Source organism: Cryptomeria japonica, chromosome 3, assembly GCF_030272615.1.
Source record: "Cryptomeria japonica chromosome 3, Sugi_1.0, whole genome shotgun sequence".
In the NCBI taxonomy this organism is placed as follows: domain Eukaryota; kingdom Viridiplantae; phylum Streptophyta; class Pinopsida; order Cupressales; family Cupressaceae; genus Cryptomeria; species Cryptomeria japonica.
The window spans coordinates 640773109-640783880 of NC_081407.1; positions in this window are offsets into that span (position 1 = coordinate 640773109).

Sequence of the window (10772 nt, forward strand, 5' to 3'; positions counted from 1 at the left end):
TCACATTCAAACATTTGTCCATTGCATCCATGTGTATATTCAAAAGAGAGTTCACTCTTAGGGGGAATGGGATTGAATTTTAAAGAGGCCCAATCAATTTCAAGATTTTTGTTTAGAGGAAAATTTGGAATATGAAATTCAAGCATCTTAGACTTTCTAGAAAAGGTAGGAGTGAAATATAAGGACCCCCAATCATCCTCTAAGAGTTCTTCTTTAGGAAATTATTTGGTAGGAGATGGTGTATTTTAGTAAATTGAAGAGAGGATTGTAGGAACTAATAAAGAATATGATGCTTCACTTACATTCTCATCAACTACCTCATTAGTATATGTGTAAGGCACAACATGATAACCAGGAAGAATGATTGGTTTGCTAGGAACATGAATGGAATTGATTTAATTTTTGTTAGGCTCTTGATTTTTCAGAGAGAGAGCATTATGATGAGAAAGAATATCATCCTCTTGTTCTAAGGTATCTTTATGTTCAAGGAACTCATTAAGAAAAGGACTATCATATGTAAATAATGCTTCATATTTAGAGGGAAGATCATGAAAAGAAGGTATGATATCACTAGGATAAGTAGCTATAATATCATCCTCTTGCACCAAATAATCCTTATGAGGTAGGTACATTTAGGAGAAGAAGGAACACAATTCTCCAAAGATTCATCTTTAGGAGGGAGATCTTTGAAAGAAGTGTCCATGTTCCCTTTTTGCACCAATGTGCCCTCATTAATGAGATCAATTTTGGGAGAGGGTAAATCATAGGTATGAATAAAAGGGAGAACTAAATTATCATCATATGCATGAAAGAGAACATCATGAACATCTTTAATGTAACTTGAAATTGAATTAGCAAAAGAAGATAAGAACTCCATATGCACACTTATGATCAAAAAAATAAACTCATATGTCATTTAATCATGATAATGTTCACCCCATACATGCATAGAAAATTGAATAAAGGAGGGAAAATGGAATTCAAATTGCAAATTTAAAATTTGAATTTTGAAGTTTGAATTTGAAATTGTGAAATTTGAATTTGAAGTTTGAAACTTGCAAAATAATTGAATAATTCAAAATTCTAGGAAAAAATATTATTCAATTAAATAAACAAATTGATTGAAAGAATAATAATGCAACCTCTTAGGAAATTGAAATTTAAAATTAGGATTATGTAAAAAAAAAACCTCTTAATTTTAAAATTATCCAAACGAGATTAAAATTAGGGCCTATTGAAAAACCTCTTAATTTAAAAATTGGAAGTTGTTGAATTGAAATTTTGAAGTTTAAAATTAGGGTTGTTTTTAATTAACCACTTAATTTTAAACTATATCTTGAAAAATTGAAATGTTGAAAGTGGAGATCATTTTTTATTTTAGAGGGATCAAAATTTGACAAAATCAACCAATTTTTTGGATTTAAGCAATTAAATACAGTCATAACAATCACCTGAAATTTCGGGAAAAAAGCCAGGGACCGTGTTGAAAGTGCACATGGTCCTCCCAACTTTTTTGGAAAATTTCAGGGATGAAAGCTACGATGATTTGAGAGCTAACCCCAAAAAATTGATTGATTTTACGATCTCTAGATAGGTGAAATTAAGGTTTGAATGTCGAAATAGGACCCTATTAGGGTTTTGAAAAAGATAAGAAATTGAATTAAAAATTTGAAAAAGGTCAAACCTAATGGATAGGGCCACCTTAAATAATATTTAGAAGACTGAAATTGGTTGAAATTGATTAAAATATCCACAAATTCAATTAAATTTAAAAATTAGGGTTTTAGGACGTAACCACTGAATTTTGAAATTTTGAATTTTGGGAAAAGGAGGGAAATTGAAACTTTGAATTTTAGGCAAGAAGACAAGTCTGAAAACAATGATAAATCTGAAAATTGAAGTAAGATCCAAGTTTTGTACAAATTCAATTTCAAATCTAGATTTTTTTGTAAATTCCAAGAAAATCAAACATTCAATTTTGAATTTGTTTTCGACCTTAGGAGGTTTAAAAATTGATAAAATTAGCCAATTTCCTAGATTTAAGCAAAAAAATACACTCAATTCTGACTCCCGAAATTTTGGAAAAAAGCTAGGGACCATGTGCAAGTTCAACATGGTCCGACCAACTTTTTTCAAAATTTTCAGGGATGATAGAATTATGATTTTATTGCAAAATCCAAAAAAATAGCTGATTTGGAGATATCTAGATAGGTCAAATTAGCAGTCAAAGGTCGAAATAAGAGATTCTTAAAAATTAGGATTTTAAAGTTAAAACACTTATTTTTCAGAATGAAAAGATAGATTTGAATTGCAATTTTGAAATAGAAATCAAATCTAAAAATAGCAACCAAAATGCTATAATTCACAAGCTTATTTCCTTAAAATGAAAAATTAGGGTTTTTATGCAATTAACCTCTAAATTTTGCAAAAAGATCAAACTTCGAAATGAAATTTTAAAGTTGAAATTGCAATTTTTCATATCTAACAATAAGAAATCAAAATCAAAGTGTAAGACATCGTGTTCACCAAAATGTAAAGTGGAAAATTGAACCCTAGTGATTCCCCACCTAGGAGAGAGAATGATGATGTGATGAAAGAATAAGTATCTAGTAGAATACTAAGACGGGGGGGTGAATCAGTTTATTGAAAAATTGAAACAAAGTTCCCAAACTCAAATTTAGCCAAACAAAGTAAACATATCTCAGTCAAGATCAATATTCATGGAAGTACTTAACATCAACTAGTTTAACTGTTATAACAACTTTAATAGTAGAACACCTTTGATCTTGTAAACATCAGCAATGATTAATAATATCTCAACATATTCATCTCGCAATGCTTTTACTTAACATGCCTTATCAGAAATTAACCATATCAACAAATAAAGTCACAACCATAAAAGCATTCACCACTTGACATGTTATATGTGGAAAACCCAAATAGGTAAAAACCATGGTGACATGGGACTCACAAGGATAGCTATCTGAACTCTTCTAAAGTTCACCCTGTTAGGAGCCAAAGTCTGTTAGAGCTTTACAGTAAGTCCTGTTAAGAACTATTTCTGGTTAGGAATCACTTAGTTAAAGGATTTGCAAATATGTCTTTTTAGAAGTACAATACCGTATTAGGAGTAACCTCGTTGGAGGATTTAAGAATCCAAGCTAATGGATCACCTTGTTAGAGGATTTAATGAGTAACCAATCTTGTTAGAGCTCATCCGGTTAAGGGATTTAACTTCTGTTGTAATTGTTAGAAAACAACAGGTTTTCTTGATCTGTCTAAATAACACTACTTTTTCTTGATCAAATCTTTCTATAACCTTCAATATGCCTTCACTCAAAGTGAAAATCCATTCACCGGTTTGGCAACTACACACTCAATAGGTTTTCTACCAACCTTGCCAACTGTTGGCATATGCACACTCCAATGAGACATTGTATGTGATTGAAGGTTTTGTCATTGATGGCAACCTTGCAATCCTATGGCACCGGAAAAGACATTATATTGGCATCAGCAAATCACACTCTACACCAGCACTCAGGACATTAGTACCGACATAGAAGAAAGAAAGTATACCAGTACAGAGGCTGACAGGATTTTTGTTATATAATATTTTGTTTATTATTGTAAAGCCGACTTGGCAAATTGTAAAATGACTCATATATATAAAAGAGACCATTGTAGACATTTTGAAATGTGTGAAGTATGTGAAGTAGAAGCATTAAGGAAAATATTAGGTAGACCTAATGTGCGAAATATAGGTCAAAGGGTATATAGAACAGAGCAGGAACCGGTACTGAATTAGGCATTGAAGATGCTATTGTAAAGCAGTACAAGATATTGGATTTGTATAATCCTTATTGTAAGTCAGTGAGACTTCCCATTGAGTAGTGAGCTCTAGGCAGTTGGCCTTCCTGCATGTGCAGACCCCTATTGTAAGTAATATTCTCTTATTGGCCAGTGAGTGAATATTGTGGGTAACAAATCCCATCAAGGTTTTTCCCACACCAGGTTTCCTCGTTAACATCTTGTGTTATGGTGTAGTTTTCATGTGGATGTACTTGATTCTATTTATTGCATTATTTCTTACATACCAGTACACTGTTATATTATGTTCTGCATGTTTTAAGTTAAGAAATTCTAATCACCAGTCAGATATTGATTCACCCCCCCCTCTTAGTATCTGTGGGACCCCTAACAATTGGTATCAGAGCCTGGTCCTCTATTTTCAGAAGCTTAATAGCTTGAGGAAGATCTTGACACCAGTAAAGATGGAAAATCTAATGAAGCAACTTAAAGGAGCTCTTACAGACTATGATGCAGAGAAATTGAAAAATATCAAACTAGAAGATGATTTAAAGGCAGCTAAGGATATCATTCAGGCATTTCAAGAAAATTTTACTGTTGCAAGAAATAAGAGAAGAGAACTTTGTGAAAATTTGGAAAATGAGAATGATAAAAAGGAATCACTTAATGATATGATAAGCAAGTTGAAACAAGAGATCATGACAACAAAAAATGAAATGTAGGATATAACTATGAGATTTTGCAAAGAGATTGAGGATAGGAAGAAGAATGAAGAAGAATTGACCAGAAGACTAAGTGATGCAGCAAATGAGAATACAAGACTTAGCTATGAAAATGACATGTTGAAGACAGATCTGATGCATACTCAGAATGACTCAAATGAATTGATGAGACAAAAAGAAATCTTGGAAAGAGAACTGGAAACTGCAAATCAACACAAAGAAAAATTCAAGAAAAGCTCAGAGGAACTTGGCACCTTGCTGAAGAATCAAAAACCTAAAGGTGAAACTTCTAGAATTGGCTTTGAAGTTGGTGAAAGCTCCGGTATTGCAAATACTCAGGATCACAACAAACCGGTAAGACAACCTAATGCTTATAAATTCAATGGAAAATGCTTTAATTGTAATAAGTATGGTCATAGAGCAAATGAATGTAGATCTAGAAATTATCAGAATATCAACACACCCACTGGTCAATGTTCTAAATGCAACAAAGTAGGTCACAACTCTGAAAACTGTAGAATGAATGTGAGATGTTATGTTTGTGGAAGATTTGGACATTTATCTAATCAATGCAGAACACAAACCGACATAGGTTATGGGAAAGCTATTTAGAAAAATAATGTAACTTGTTATGCATGTAACAAGATTGGGCATATTGCTAAATTTTGTAGAAGTAAAGGAAGACCGGTAGACAACAAAATTTCTAGCTTGAAAGGTAAAGAAAAAGTTGAAGAGGTTAAGAAAGAATTCTCAAAACAATGGATTAGGAAAGCTGATCTAAATATTGGGAATACTCCTCCACAAGTATAACAAACCAATGCTTCACCGGCTGGACAGAGTGATGCTTCACCGAAAGGACATAGTAGTGCTCCACCAGTAGGAAGTTCTTCATCTAATTGAAGAAAAATTCTTTGAGGGTTTGGCAATCTAATAACACATGTGTTATTATTCCCTCGGTTAAGATAAGAAGTTGGAAATTACTCATTACCGGCAAACAATGTTAAGTGAATACTTAACCGACATGTAATTAATGTGGTAGATGGTGAATAGACACTATAAAATTAAGGTTTTGGCTCCATTTCATTTCACTGTGATTTCAAATTTTTGAAGAGCGCGAAGACTCCGAGCTAAGGCATTTCGAGCAAGAAGCAAGCATACTCCAAGCAATCATCCATCCAAGGCAATAAAAGGTATTTAATCATGGCATCCACCTCTGCAATTGAATACATAGCAAACCCTACTATTGTTGAGGTAATAAAAAGACCTAGGCCCGTATTTCAGTTAGTTCCTGAGATAGCAAAGAAGGATGATACCTTAGGTGCTTTTTCTCAAATTCCTAAGGGAGTTGTATATGCCGAAGACCCTAGAATGTACATCCACTGCAAAATTGAAGAGTTAGGAAATGAGGAAATTAAAACCATGTATAAAACTATGATATGTGATAATACCGGCAATGTTAAAGATGAACACAAAATCATTGAGACCCTAGGATTTACAGAGATCCTTAGCATTCCTGAATTTCCAAAGGATGTGATTAGGATAGTTTTAAGTAGGGTACATGGAGAATTTTTCTAGTTAGATGCAATCCATAAGATAACCAAGGAAGCTATGAAAGCTGTCACAGGGTTACCGACCACCAGTAAAAGACCAGATAAAACCAAGAAGGTTTCCAATGACCTAGTTATAGACCTAACTGGTGCAACATTTGACAAGAGGTCTCTAAGGGTTAATGATGTAAAAGATATCAATGTGAGATTCATCAGTATGATATTAGGGTATAAAGCAACTCATGCTAATAGACTAAATTTAGTTTCAAGTTTATGCATTAAGAGTGCATATGATATGGTAACAGATAATGAAAAAATTGACATATGTGAATGGTTAAAGGTGAATTAATTGACAATCTTGGAAAGATCAAGAAGGAAAATAAAGGAACTTTCAGATTTGGAAATTTGTTGGTATGCCTAATGCTACACGTAACAAAACAGGTTCCCGGTATAGGTTACAAAGAACTTGGATATGACATACTGATAGGCAAACAATTGACTGAACTATTCAATAACATGGGTGAGAACAAGGAAAACAATATTAATGACTTCTTTCAAGCATTAAAAGCTAAAATGAAGAAAAGAGTAAGGTTATTATAGAAAATTGTAGACAAATACAAAGATGATATATGCTTTGTCATCAAGAAAGATGAAATCTGGATGGAAGCGGTCATCCCAAGGACAGTTTGGGTAACCAAGATGGGCTATGAAACAGATGATCACATAGTTGAAACATATGCTAAAGCACTTCTAGAAGCCCCCAGAGAACCAAAAGAAGAAATATTTGGTAGTTTTGAAACCATAGAAGGCCAAATTCAATCAAAGAAAAGAGTGAAAAAGGTTGAGGCAGTTGTAAGGAAAGGGTCCAGACAAGCAAAAGCCATTAAGGAAGATGTATTGAAGAAAACTGGCATAACAGAGGATGAGTTAGCAACTCCACAGCCTGAAAATCACCTATCACCGGTAAGTACTTCTTCAGGAAGTGACATGCCTGCAAATTTTAAAAGAGTTGTAAGGAAAAGAGATCCGTCACCGGCAACCACACCTTCACCTAGGAGGACAAGGCAAAAGCAACAAGCAGTGAGATTTTTGGTTAGAAAGACCACCCAAAGAAGAAACTAACACCCAAGAAGAAGAAAAGGACAAACAAAGACTTGGCCCCTCTTGATATACTACTGAATAAAATCATAGAGGAAGGTAAACTGAAAAATATAGAGAAAATTTATGACACTCTAATAGTTGATGAGAAAGAACAAGTTGAGAACAATGTTATATTGCACATGGATATGTACAAGAAATTTTTGATGGAAGTAGTCAATGAAATTCCTGATGAATTATTCAAAAGACTAGAGGCAAGAAGACAGACAGTCATAGAATTGGATAAGAAAATAAAAATTGAGAAGTTACTTGTTGTATATCCAATAAACTCTCCACAAGAAATTGATGATTTGATTGCCAAGGCCAACCGGTCAGTATTCTCTACTGCACATCGGCATATTTCACTAATGGCAGGAAGACTTAATGAAGTGACAAAGGAAACAAAAGATGGATGGGATATATTCCTGGTTGAGAAAGAAAAACAAGAAGAGTACAGGAACCCTGAACCTATAAAGGTATATCAGAAAGATAGAGACAAGGGGAAAGGTAAAGTTGGTGGACCACCAAGTATCGAGGTTAGAGACAACTTACCCCCACCTTCTTTAAATACTCCACCGGTAAAATCAACAACTACTGAAGATCAATCGACAGCTGAGAGTATGGATGTAGAGGATAATAATCCTAATCCTGAAGTCCTATATACTATGAATGTTGATACTCAGAAGATCAACATAGTAGTTGACAAAGATACAACTATTAAGTTAGATATGGCTAGTGAGCCTCCGATAGCAGGGGAAACAGATAAACCGGCAGAAGATAAAGGGAAAAAGGTAGAGACTGAGACACAGATTGAGTCAATGAAACATACTGAGAAACAAACAGAGCTAAAGGCTCCAGAACAACAACAACCAGAATAGGTACATAAGGAAACAGTGCCACTGGCAACTAGTGAAGTAGGAAAACCAGTGCTTAAAGAAGTGTAGACACAAACAGACCTACCAAAGGTCAATACAAGCTTGGTTACTTCCACCAGTACTTAGATTGTTGGATCATCATCGGGATATAAATCAACAAATGTGACTGAGGTGTTATTAGATTCTATCAAGAAAATAACCGATTTCAGCTCACAAGCTTACAAAGCAATTGATGATTCCATACCAATTTTGAAGGTAATTGCTCCCAACTGTAATATAGATAACAAAGATTCTTTAGGACAATTGGATACATTGTGTAAATATATCTCAGAAAACATTGAGAAAATAAAGGAAGATTCAGTAAAGGATAAGGTAGAAATTGAAAAACAGAAATTCTTTGATGAGGAAATAAAGAAGTGTAATAGAGATTTTGACACACTTCTACCAAAACTATGTAATTTATTGAAAGAATACAAAAATCTGTATAAAGATACCTGTAAAACAAATTTTTTGACTATAGATATTGACAAGAAAATGAGCAAGGTACAGGATGAGATAAATAAACTTGCAGACAGCTTTGTCAACTCACCTGGTACACTATTAGTTTTTGAGGAGAAGATAACAAATTTTGAGGAAGAACTACTCAAATTGGAAAGAGAGAAAGAAGGAATAATAAATAAGGCAAAACATTTGAGATCTAAACTAAGTCCAAGATTGGACTATCTAGCATCTCTACAGAAGGAAATTTCTAAGGCATTAATACAGGGAAGCAAAACACCGGCAGAGCATTTGCAGCATCTCACCGGTATAGTAAAGAGAACAGAGACAACAATAAAAGATAGCAAGAAGTTTATGGATAGTATAAACTTTATTTTGGGAGATCTTTTTCAAATTATAACTACCTAGCTACAAGGTTGAAACCACAAACTCTACTGACATCTTGACAACCTTTGTCATTGATGCCAAAGGGGGAGTAGTGGGATGAGAAAATTCAAATCACAGGAATCATATGCTCAGGGGGAGCACACACATTTTTTGTAACATTTTTGGATACTTTTTGAAATTTCTCATGAGTGTTGCCATCAATGCCAAAGGGGTAGATTGTTGGCATATGCACACTCCAATGAGACATTGTATGTGATTGAAGGTTTTGTCATTGATGGCAACCTTGCAATCCTATGGCACCGACAAAGACATTATACCAGCATCAGTAGATCACACTCTACACCAGCACTCAGGACACCGACACCGACACAGAAGAAAGGAAGTATACCAGCATAGAGGCCGACAGGATTTTTGTTATATAATATTTTGTTTATTATTGTAAAGCCGACTTGGCAAATTGTAAAATGACTCTTATATATAAAAGAGATCATTGTAGACATTCTGAAATGTGTGAAGTATGTGAAGTAGAAGCATTAAGGAAAATATTAGGTAGACCTAATGTGCGAAATATAGGTCAAAGGGTATATAGAATAGAGCAGGAACTGGTACTGAATCAGGCATTGAAGATGCTATTGTAAAGTAGTACAAGATATTGGATTTGTATAATCCTTATTGTAAGTCAGTGAGACTTCCCATTGAGCAGTGAGCTCTAGGCAGTTGGCCTTCCTGCATGTGCAGGCCCCTATTGTAAGTAATATTCTCTTATTGGCCAATGAGTGAATATTGTGGGTCACAAATCCCACCTAGGTTTTTCCCACACCAGGTTTCCTCGTTAACATCTTGTGTTATGGTGTACTTTTCATGTGGATGTACTTGATTCTATTTATTGCATTATTTCTTACATACTGGTACACTGTTATATTATGTTCTGCATGTTTTAAGTTAAGAAATTCTAATCACCAGTCAGATACTGATTCACCCCCCCCCCCTCTCAGTATCTGTGGGACCCCTAACACCAACAACCTTTACAAACAACTTCATCGACCTTAAATAGAAATCAATTAGGTCAGTAACATAGCAAAAACCTAATTCTCATTATTGAGATTACAAACAAGTCGGTACAATCTTGACCATTACAAATCATGACAATCTTCTTCACATTTTTCAAGACAATTTCAACTGCTCCATGATCACCGCTTCATTGGACTTTGTAACTCATCACACAATGTACACTAAATGCAATCCACTTTTCCTTTTCCCTAGACAAGAACAAACATGCCAAAAGAATTTGAATATATCCTCAATCAAATGAACACACGCATCTCCATCATTACAACTTATCAGATAATAAACCAACAAACTTGTTCGGTTAGTGTTTAACAGCTGATAGGGTTTTACCTATTACATTACATAGAAAGTTTTAACCCTTTACACCAGTTCACCAGTTTACAACATGTTCCACAAAACTCTTTTACCGGTTACTAGCCAATATCAAAAACAACAATATCAGCAATAACATGAATACCAGTTACCGGTATTGACATCAATGACAACATATCATTAATGCAATCTCTATGCAGAATACCAATAATCTCCAAATACCAACAATCTCCCCTTTTGGCATTGATGGCAATACAAATATCAATGCCTCCAATTGTTGGTGAGATTGGTGAATAGGAATCTTGGTTTACATTACCAAGTATTGACCTTGCTCTATTTGTCTTCAACTTGTCGCTGGTTCACTTAATTAGATAGATAATTCTTCTCCCCAATCACATAATTCTTCTCCCCCTTTGATA